The sequence below is a fragment of the Neolamprologus brichardi genome, chromosome 7 (genome assembly GCF_056152115.1).
Source record: "Neolamprologus brichardi isolate AB-2024 chromosome 7, ASM5615211v1, whole genome shotgun sequence".
NCBI classification, from domain to species: domain Eukaryota; kingdom Metazoa; phylum Chordata; class Actinopteri; order Cichliformes; family Cichlidae; genus Neolamprologus; species Neolamprologus brichardi.
In genome coordinates this window covers 453,351-464,338 of record NC_142110.1, presented here as the reverse complement: position 1 = coordinate 464,338, position 10,988 = coordinate 453,351, and positions in this window count along the sequence as shown.

Sequence of the window (10,988 nt, the reverse complement as noted above, 5' to 3'; positions counted from 1 at the left end):
GCTTTGATTTGTTGGTGTGGATTGGGCAGAGTGATGCTGGCGCTCACAGCCGCACACGCACGCTCAGAGTGCTGCAATCGGTTAAGCTCCCCGAGGTTCAGTTTGAACAGGCTCATCCTTCCAGAGGTCATTAGCCAGTCCTCACACACACACACACACACACACACACACACACACACACACACACACACACACACACACACACACACACACAGGTTATAACCCTGTGCCACACAGTCTTGCACAGCCTGTTAGCTCCTTCAGCTTTAGCTCAAACTGTCTTTGAGCTAAAGGAGATATATTAATGGCAAAGATGAATCCTAAACATTCGCCGTCACTTAACTGTGACCCTGTGACACTGTGACACTGTGTGTGAGAGACAGAAGGAAACAAGGAAGGTGAGACGGAGATGCAGGCAGCAGAAATTTACACTTTGAATTTACGTTTGGGTGCACACTGCACATGGTGGCAAACACACAGAGAGATTTATCGTTGCTACACACACACACACACACACACACACACACACACACACACACACACACACACACACACACACACACACACACACACACACACACAGTGAGTACTGGAAGCTGTTCAGCACATTTTGGCCGGTTTCTCGTGTTTTACTGTCTTTTGTACGATTGAAGTGACAGATGAGTAAAGTGGAAATCCGTCTGGGCTGAAAGTACAGAAACACTGAAGCTCTGAGCTCGACACAGATGTGAGAATTTGCTTCAGCCTTGGTAAAAACAATCTGTAGCGACTCCTTTAATGCAGAGCATCGAAAACACTGGAGGCTTTCTTTGGTTGTAGGCTGCATTTACCAACGCAGCTCTGGCCCACCGCATGGTTAAAGGTGGGATTTTTAGAGCAGGACTCTAAAACCAATATTGATCTGTTAACGGAGGTGCTGCAAGGATTCTGGGGCAACCGTGGCTCAGGGGGTTGGGAAGCGTATCTGTAACCGGAAGGTCGATCCCCAGGCTCTCTGTCCTGGTCGTTGTGTCCTTGGGGAAGACACTTTACCCTACTGCCTACTGGTGTTGGCCAGAGGGGCCGATGGCGCGATATGGCAGCCTCGCTTCTGTCAGTCTGTCCCAGGGCAGCTGTGGCTACAACTGTAGCTGCCTCCACCAGTGTGTGAATGTGAGAGTGAATGAATAGTGGCATTGTAAAGCGCTTTGGGTGCCTTGAAAAGCGCTTTATAAATCCATTATTATTATTATTATTATTATTCTGACACACCCGCAGACCAAATCATCATATTATCCATTTGGGTTGACACATATTAATAACTTCAATGCTAAGTGTTGACTCGTGATTTATCATCATTTTCTGTTTGGATATTTAACAAGAATGTTTTTTTCTTTTTTTAAAAGTCTAAATAACAAGAACAACATGAAATGTGGAAGTGGAGATCAACAAGTTTGTTTGGATACATTTAAATGTTTCAGGCTGACGTCTTCAGTTTTGACTGGAAATCAAAGTCAAAATAACCCAAAATAAAACTGTTTTTTTGGTACTCACTGCATGAAAAACTGTTACAGTTGTCTTGCAGACATCAGCTGCACGAACACTTCGGAAAACCACTGTCAGTGAAAATATTTCACCAAATGCATCAAATGCATATTAGAAAAGAAAAGAACAGAAACACATGTGACCTAATTTAAAAAGTAGAGAACCAAGCCAGCCCTCTAAAATTACTTTTCTTAATAACAATCACTGCATTAATTTAAACTAAGGCACTATTAATCTGTCGTCCTGTGTTCAAAACAACATATGCTACTATGGAGAAAGTTTGTATGTAATACAGCTGTGAACGGTCCAAACGTGACTGATGCCTGCATGAAGAAAGACGGGGAAACTTTTGGCTTTCAGTTTTTAAACAATCACATGTTTCATGTTACACAACCCAAAGGTTGTAAAGGGATTCACACTGAACTGACCTTTAAAGAGAAGCAGCTACACTTGTGCTCACACCACCACTGCTTTACCAACAGTAACATTAAAATTATGACATTTTTTAAAAATTTCCCATGAATTTGTCACGTTCTCCTCCTCTCTAGTTACTCACAATAGTCCTCCAAAAGCTCCTTGGAACCAGACCCAGATCTCGATAGAAATCAAATCCAAGGAGTTTCTCTTAAAATGTTCATCCAATCACAAACACAAGTTTCCTTGGTGGGTGCTTGATATGGGAAAATCAAACATGAGGTATTCTGTTTGCCTACCGACACACAGGTCTGCAATTCATTTAAAATGAAAGCAAATGGTTTGTAAGATTCAAATTAAAGCGTGTCGTCAGTTCACTACATGTCACATTAGCAGGTGCACATGTTAATGCAGGACAACAGCCTGGCAGGAAATGCTCCTGACAGAAGGTCTCCTACAGTATAACAGGTTACAGAGCGTGGACGAGCAGCTCGAGGAGCAAAAAGAAAGTGAAGGAAAGAGACAGAGACACAAAGGCATTATCTTCCATTTTCCTCCGCAGATGACAAGGGTAAAATAATTATTATCACACAAACAATAATCTGTCTTTCCTGCGCCGTCTCCCCTAAGTCGCATCCGTAGCTGCAGGCAGATAATATACTGGACTGCCTGAGATGCATTTGAATATTTCTTTGGCAGGAAATCACATTACTGGCTATTAAAAAGTAATTATTTGTACATAAATTCCCTGCAAGTTTGAGCCTAGTCTTGGCAGATGCCTGTGTGTGTGTGTGTGTGTGTGTGTGTGTGTGTGTGTGTGTGTGTGTGTGTGTGTGTGTGTGTGTGTGTGCGATGTTCGATGCTAAGGCAGTTAGCGTGTGGGGCATTGCAGTGTTGTGTTTATTAAAAAAGCAGACAGCCTCTCCATCATCAACACCACACACACACACACACACACACACACACACACACACACACACACACAGTGTCACTGAAACTATATTTCATAGGGTGGTGCATGATAATGTAATTACCGATACTTAGCATTGACAGTGAGAAAGAGGGCGAGTATAAGAAAGAGTTACAGAAAGACAGAATAAAAAGAACATTGGAGAGAAAAGTTGAGACGGGCCAATAAAGACGTATGAGATACATCATTAAAATATGGAAGCAGATTAATAAAGTAAGTGATGAGACGTACAGTAACACAACAAAGATCCTGATCGTGGCAGTGCCGTTCACCTCAAACAAACGGACCGAAAGGCTGGAGTCGAACCAAACGCCTCACCCAAAGGTTACTCAGCTATGGTCAATTATTTTCGTCTGTGACAGTTATTGGTTTAATGATCTAAGACGTTTGACAAAGCCTGTCCTGTAAAACCTTGGTCATTGGACAACTCCCGCATTGTTCATTTTAGGTGTTTATAGTTTAGTGAGACAGTTAATATAATAAAAGCACACATATAAAGTAGCACAGTAGTGCACCCAACTCCACGTACACCAGCGTGTGCAGGCTGCATTATGCTGCTCTGCCCTACATTTAGCAGTTGTTACCCAGGAGGAAGTTTTCACTGACAAAGTTCGTGTTAGGGTACCGGGGTCTTTGACCCAGAGTTTTAAGTTTTTATTACTAAACTTTGATTTTGTCATTATTTAAATTTCTAGTCTTTTGGTTTCTATGTTGGAGCTCTTCTTCCTGTTTCTGTCTCCCCTGTCAGCTGTATCCTCTTGTCTAGTCTGTGTGTTATGTTTTCTGTTTTACTTTGAAAGTCCGTGTCTCACGTCAGTGTTTCCAGTTTTGCTTTCCTCGTCTTTTCAGGTCTGATTTGTCCCAGCTGTGTTTCCTGTCTCCCACTCCCTGATTGATCCCATGTGTATTTAAGCCCTGTGTTTTCTTTGGTCTCCCTCATCGAACACTGTGTGTTCTTTCCGTCTTCCTGTTTACTTTTCTGTATACTCAGTTTAGCAATAAAGCTGCGTTTGAGTTCACCTTTTCACCTCTGTGAGCCTGCATGTTGGGTCCACCATTCCTGCCTACTGTACACATGGCAGCTGGGTCCACTGTGTATGCCATGTGTACAGTGAAATCACCCTTTACTCTCTGGAAGCCTCAACATTATCATTTTGGCTTTCATGAAGATTTCATTTTCATTTTCATTTATTTATTTATTTCACACTTGGTACAACAATTCAAACAAACCAACCACACTTTCTATCAAAAAGCACTACAACCATGTGTGAAAAGGAGCAGGAAGAAGAAAATATTCTTATTAAACCCCGCCCCCTATCTGCAATCCAATTTATATTACAAGTGGGCACCAACAATCAGGACAAACTAACATTAACATTTATCTCCGGTCCTAACCCAAACCAAACAACACATTTACAATCAGAATAACCGCTCCACATAGTCACAAGGAGAAAAATAAAGTTAAAATAAATAAAACAAAAAATTATAATGGATCCTTTTTCAATGAACTCCAATTTCATTCACATTCTTCATATTGAGTTATCGTTTTAAGCATGTAACACTTTTTAAAACAATGTAAATTTATACAATTCTTTAAATTATAATGAAGTGAGTTCCACAATCATATACCCCTAACCGTTGGACTCATTAATCTTCGTGTAGTCCTAGCTAACTGATGCTTAAAATAACATTTCCTTCTGCTGTCTTCTCCCCCTGAACACAATAAAAATACTCTTTGTAACTTAAGATGCTATTATATCTGCCGAGAGGCTGAAATGCTAAGTTACAGCGCTGTGAAAAAACATTTTCTGCATTCTTGAATGCAAATAAAAATGTTTCAGATGAACAAATTTTAATATCGGACAAAGATACCTGATTACCTGATACCTGAAATGGAGGAGAAAAGCAGTCCGAACGTAGCTGGCCCCGACCTGAACGACCTTGAATTCTTCTTTCTACCAGACAATCCTGAAAGACAACAACCAGCCTTCATTTCATGCCCTGAAAATTAAGCTCACACCAGCAAGTCCACCTCAGAAAGGCTAAAAACAGAACAAAATCAAGCAGCATATTAGCTATAGAGACACAAACTGATGGTAAACATGTTTGTTTCTGTTTCTTTGACATTTTAGTGATTCATCTTTTGGAGAGCAGAAGTAGTTCAACTGAAGAGAAGTAAAACACATTTAAAAAGGTATGTAAAAATAATGCATTTTCACGTAAAAAAGGCTATTGTGCTATTGTGCTATTGTGCTATTGTGCGCAGAAGGTAAAGCGTTTACAGCAGAGGCCTTGAGATGAAAGGTTTACTGACTTGACACAGACGTTACTAATCCCTGCAGCTGCATTTCAGATTATCCACAGAAACAAGTCTTACCTGTTTGCTTCGTCACTGCTTTTATTTTAGTCATTTCTCTTTGATTGTCTGACATTTGCAGAGGTAATTGTGAAAATTATATGTCATCATTTGAATCGGTTTCCTATTGTGATGTTGTCATAAATCAAAGCATCTGCTGACTGTTGAACAAATATTTGTACATTTTGGTGAATCAGCGTCACTAATTTAACATAATAGTTTCCTCCTGCCTCACCTGTGCTACACCTGTACATCCTTTCATTTGACCACAGAAGCAACAAAAACTGGGAACAAACATTTTTACTATCAGGTGTTGTCCTGTTTGTCTATAATTCATTAGCATTTAGGCAGACACACCTAATGACACCAGTCGTGTATATTCAGCTGCATTAGAGTCGATTTATGGCTGCATGTAGGACGTTACTACAGTCGGGTTGTGCATAGTCAATTTTTCTCCACTCTTTGGTGTTTTTTCCATCTCCCTCCATTTCCCTCATTAATAGCCTTCATTAATGTTTAATGGCTGGATTACTCTGCCCTTGGCTGGATTTCAGCTCAGCTTTGGCTCAAACTGACACTGGATTACTGTTTGTTTGCTTGTGCTTGTGTGGTGAACTTTGATGATGTCCTTAAAAGTTGAGAAAACACTGGAATGTGTCTGCATTGTGAAGAAGATGGTAAACTTAAATGTTGGTTTTTTCTTCATGTCTGTGTGTGTGAATGGGAAAAATCAGACAGACGAGGTCAGCAGAGGGCGCCTGGCAGGAGCATCCTCACCTGCGATTGCAGCAAGGATGGAATCACAATTAGAACAACAGCAAATAATGAAAGTGGGGCAGAGGAAAGTGAATAAAAGCCAGAGAAAGGCTGAGACAGACAGAGAGGAAGCTGGCAGTGCATATTATCTGGGGTCCTGTTGGATATCATTCAGTTTGGAGACATAAGGCTGAGTTGGCATTGCTTTGGATATGCTCTCAAACAGCCCTGGCTGGGGGTCTGCTACTGCATGGGAGCTCAAGTTTGATGGTAAATTACCATTGTAGAGCAAGTTACTAACAATATATATTTTATTAAAGACAGGTGAGAAAACAAGACTTTGTGATTTAACAATTGAATGTTTAGGAATAGGTAATAGCTGCCAGGTTTCAGCTTCAATGGCTCGACTGTGGAAGATGTTATCATTCCTCTAACACCGGTGTGGCTAAAAGTTTGATCAGTTTAAGTCCCAGTGGAAACACTGGGTTTCGAATTAGTTGGGATTTAATTAGGATTAGATGATGTTTAATATGCAACAACCTGACTTTGCATTTCTCACAAATGTGCAAAAGTAACACGAAATTAAAAATGTCCACTGAACAGTTGCTAAAGATGTGTAAAACAACTATCAGCAACTTGTTAACTTCATGATGACTAAAATATAAAAGGTAAGAGCATCGCAAATGGCTTCACATCGAAAGTAGCCAGCTGAGAGAGATTGAGCATTTGACTGGGATGCCTCCTGGATGCCTCCTACAGCTAAGTGGCAGAAAATGGATGGATGGAGTTGCATTGTGTTACTGGATTAATTGCAATCTCTCACACTTGCCACTACTGAAGAGATGCTCATTTTGACATGGCAGTCTTTATGCAGTGGCTGATGAGCTGCAACACATCTCAGCTGTGGTTATAAGGCAGACTGTGCTTGTTTAGCTTGGGCTAAACAAGCAAAAACAACCGTCGGAGTGCTAATATGATCCGTCCAGCAAGACCGATATATCACAACAACAAGTACACATTACAGTTCTTGTAATTCTGTTACACAACAAGTACACATTACAGTTCTTGATGTTTCCCAACACAGAATTCATAAGTCGTTGAAAAGCAGCTGATGCATTTCCAAATGCTGCTACTGTGTATTATAGAAGAACCTGCCAGTACCTGCTCAACAAATCAAATGCTGTTATATAGGTAGCTGCTCCCATGCGGTCTATGCAGTCTTCAATGCAAGTCAATGGAAATGAATCTGGGACCGTGACTGCATTTACTCTCTAAAATCAGTACAAAGGAGAAGAATCTGACTTTGGTGTCAGCAGACATAGAGACCTCCATGAGCTATGACTTGGTACAGTCAAACCATTTTCAAGAAGATACTGTACCTCTTTTCCCACCAATTCTCCTTTGAGTCACGGGCAATGGTATGCATGTTGTTTAACAGGGGACGCACCCCCCACGTGCCTCATAGAGGTCATAGAGGACACAAAGTCAAAAATGAAAACCAGAGACTTGAACATCACTCTGGATTCGTGGCTAGCTTTGTGTTAGCATGCTGTCTTTGCAGATGCTTGCAAAGAGCTGAAGTTCTGTTAGTGGTGTAATCCAGACGAAGCTTTTCTTTGACAGACTTTGCACTTTATTATCACACTCCTGTGATTCTGTGCACTGTAAGACCAAATATTAATAGTTTGATAAATGAAATGAGTTACAACTACTTAAAAACCTGTTATAAGTACATACACCTCTATTTTTTTGAGTAGTTTGAACAAGTTTGGTTTTTCACATTTTTCAAGGCCAGTTTAGTTTGTGACCAAGAAAAAGTAATAGTTTTCATTCAGTTTTCCCACCTAATAATGCAGGATTTTCTTTTCCCTTTGTTTGTTTGTTTGTTTTTTAATAAAAATGCCATACCCATGTGCAATGTTCCCTCTAAGCTGCGCACGTCCGCAGTTGCTCACAGAAAATCTGTGTTGCGCATAGAAAAGAAATCTAACCTGAATTGAAATTAACATTAAAACTTTAACAATTCTGTTCTGCAGTGTTAGTCAGTGACTGGCTGCTCCTGTATGGGATCAGAACGATGCCGCCTTATCCCATAGTCCAGCCAATGATGCGATTCACATTCGTATATACGCAGCTAATCAACGTCACTGACAGGCTATGACAGCGTCCTTATGTGCGACACCGGTGTTTTAGCAAAGCGGCTGATGTGGAGTGAAGTTAATGACAACGTGTACAACCATTGGAGATGTGAGCAGGACAGACGAACAACTGATGGGAAAAATGAGGACTTTATACCAGTTTTTAAATTGTGTTGATCGTAAAACCAGAGTTATGATAAAATATCTGCAATGTTTGTTTTTCTTCCTGAATACTGTCGTTGTTTATATTTACTGCAGGAAGAAACGGTAAAAACGGCGTTTTATAAGGAAAACGCTCGAAAGCCTGAGAGCAAAAACAACACCAAAAAAACCTCCCACCCTTTCCTATTGGTGGAAAAATGCACCATGTCGACCAATCAAAAAATGATATGGCAACATGGCATTTAGTTGTTTAGGGAGGTGGAAGTTTTAGGAGTGACGGCGTGTTTGAGATGTGAGAGATTTGCAACGTTTAGCACAAATCTTGTGTAGTTAGTGTGTAGTTACTGTGTTGTTAGTGTGTAGTTACTGTGTTGTTAGTGTGTAGTTAGTGTGTAGTTAGTGTGTAGTCAGTGTGTAGTTAGTGTGTAGTTAGTGTGTAGTTAGTGTGTAGTTAGTGTGTAGTCAGTGTGTTGTTAGTGTGTAGTCAGTGTGTAGTCAGTGTGTAGTCAGTGTGTAGTTAGTGTGTAGTTAGTGTGTAGTCAGTGTGTTGTTAGTGTGTAGTCAGTGTGTAGTCAGTGTGTAGTTAGTGTGTAGTCAGTGTGTTGTTAGTGTGTAGTTAGTGTGTAGTTACTGTGTTGTTAGTGTGTAGTTAGTGTGTAGTCAGTGTGTAGTCAGTGTGTAGTCAGTGTGTAGTTAGTGTGTAGTTAGTGTGTAGTTACTGTGTTGTTAGTGTGTAGTTAGTGTGTAGTCAGTGTGTAGTCAGTGTGTAGTCAGTGTGTAGTCAGTGTGTAGTTAGTGTGTAGTTAGTGTGTAGTTAGTGTGTTGTTAGTGTGTAGTTAGTGTGTAGTCAGTGTGTAGTCAGTGTGTAGTTAGTGTGTAGTCAGTGTGTTGTTAGTGTGTAGTTAGTGTGTAGTTAGTGTGTAGTTAGTGTGTAGTCAGTGTGTAGTCAGTGTGTAGTCAGTGTGTAGTTAGTGTGTAGTTAGTGTGTAGTCAGTGTGTTGTTAGTGTGTAGTTAGTGTGTAGTCAGTGTGTAGTTAGTGTGTAGTTAGTGTGTAGTCAGTGTGTTGTTAGTGTGTTGTTAGTGTGTAGTCAGTGTGTAGTCAGTGTGTAGTTAGTGTGTAGTTAGTGTGTAGTTAGTGTGTAGTCAGTGTGTAGTTAGTGTGTAGTCAGTGTGTTGTTAGTGTGTAGTTAGTGTGTAGTTACTGTGTTGTTTGTGTGTTGTTAGTGTGTAGTTAGTGTGTAGTTAGTGTGTAGTTACTGTGTTGTTAGTGTGTAGTTAGTGTGTAGTTACTGTGTTGTTTGTGTGTTGTTAGTGTGTAGTTAGTGTGTAGTTAGTGTGTAGTTACTGTGTTGTTAGTGTGTTGTTAGTGTGTAGTCAGTGTGTAGTCAGTGTGTAGTCAGTGTGTAGTCAGTGTGTAGTCAGTGTGTAGTTAGTGTGTAGTTAGTGTGTAGTTAGTGTGTAGTCAGTGTGTAGTCAGTGTGTAGTTAGTGTGTAGTTAGTGTGTAGTCAGTGTGTTGTTAGTGTGTAGTTAGTGTGTCGTTAGTGTATAGTCAGTGTGTAGTTAGTGTGTAGTTAGTGTGTAGTCAGTGTGTTGTTAGTGTGTAGTTAGTGTGTAGTTACTGTGTTGTTAGTGTGTAGTTAGTGTGTCGTTAGTGTATAGTCAGTGTGTAGTTAGTGTGTCGTGTAGTCAGTAGTTTTGTTGTGTGTCAGAACAATGAGGCGACTGCTGAGTGTTACAGGTGTTACAGCAGTGACACATCTGCTGCTGTCAGGCCTGCAGGTATCAGGCTGTTGTTCTCCTTCATCTCATAGTGGACACAAATTATTTTTGGAGTGGCACAAATAATTTGTGTGGCATCAGATTTGATGCAGAACAGCTGATTGTTCTGTAAATAGTTTGAAATGTTTATTTAAAAACGCCTTGTCTGCATTTTTAGGTAAACAGCTGCAAAAAACTTTGTTGTTTGCATAACTCAGTTACTTTTTGAAGTAGTAACTATATAACTAATTGCCCAACATTGGTCATTATTTACTGTATTTTGCAGACAGAGTTACAGACTCTCCCCCAGACCACAGACTCATCATACAGTCAGAGATTTATACAAATAAAAAAAAGAAAGTTGTGTTTTCAAAATTGGAGTTCAAGTTATTTTTACTTCCAGTAGTGTTAACATGCTACACAGGTCATGAATAAGTTTTTTTTTTTTTTAAATTTTCATTGTAAGTGGGCTAAAGCAGTTAATTAAAAGTAATCTAACATAAATGTAAATGCTGTAATTTGATTATTTTAATAAACCAAGGGACCACTCAAACTGTAATCAGTTTCACCAAATGTTTTGAGTTAAATCAACTTATTGGGTTTTACAGTGTGCAGCAAAGGTAAAAGTAATGTCCATATTTACCTCTCATCCACCATTTACCTCTTCCTGCATATGAACTGAAATCAGCTAACTGTACTGAAACTCCTCAGGAAGTAAAAAATAATGCTTGTTTGATGTTTTTTTCTTTATTCTATCCACCCGCTTTGTAATGCAAGTAACTACATAATTATAACTGTACTGAAATTAGTTCACTTATGTGTTACATTCTGGTGTTACTGAAAACTGTAATGTGATTATCACAGTTACTAAAGTTTACACCCAACACAGATCACTAATACATCACCAT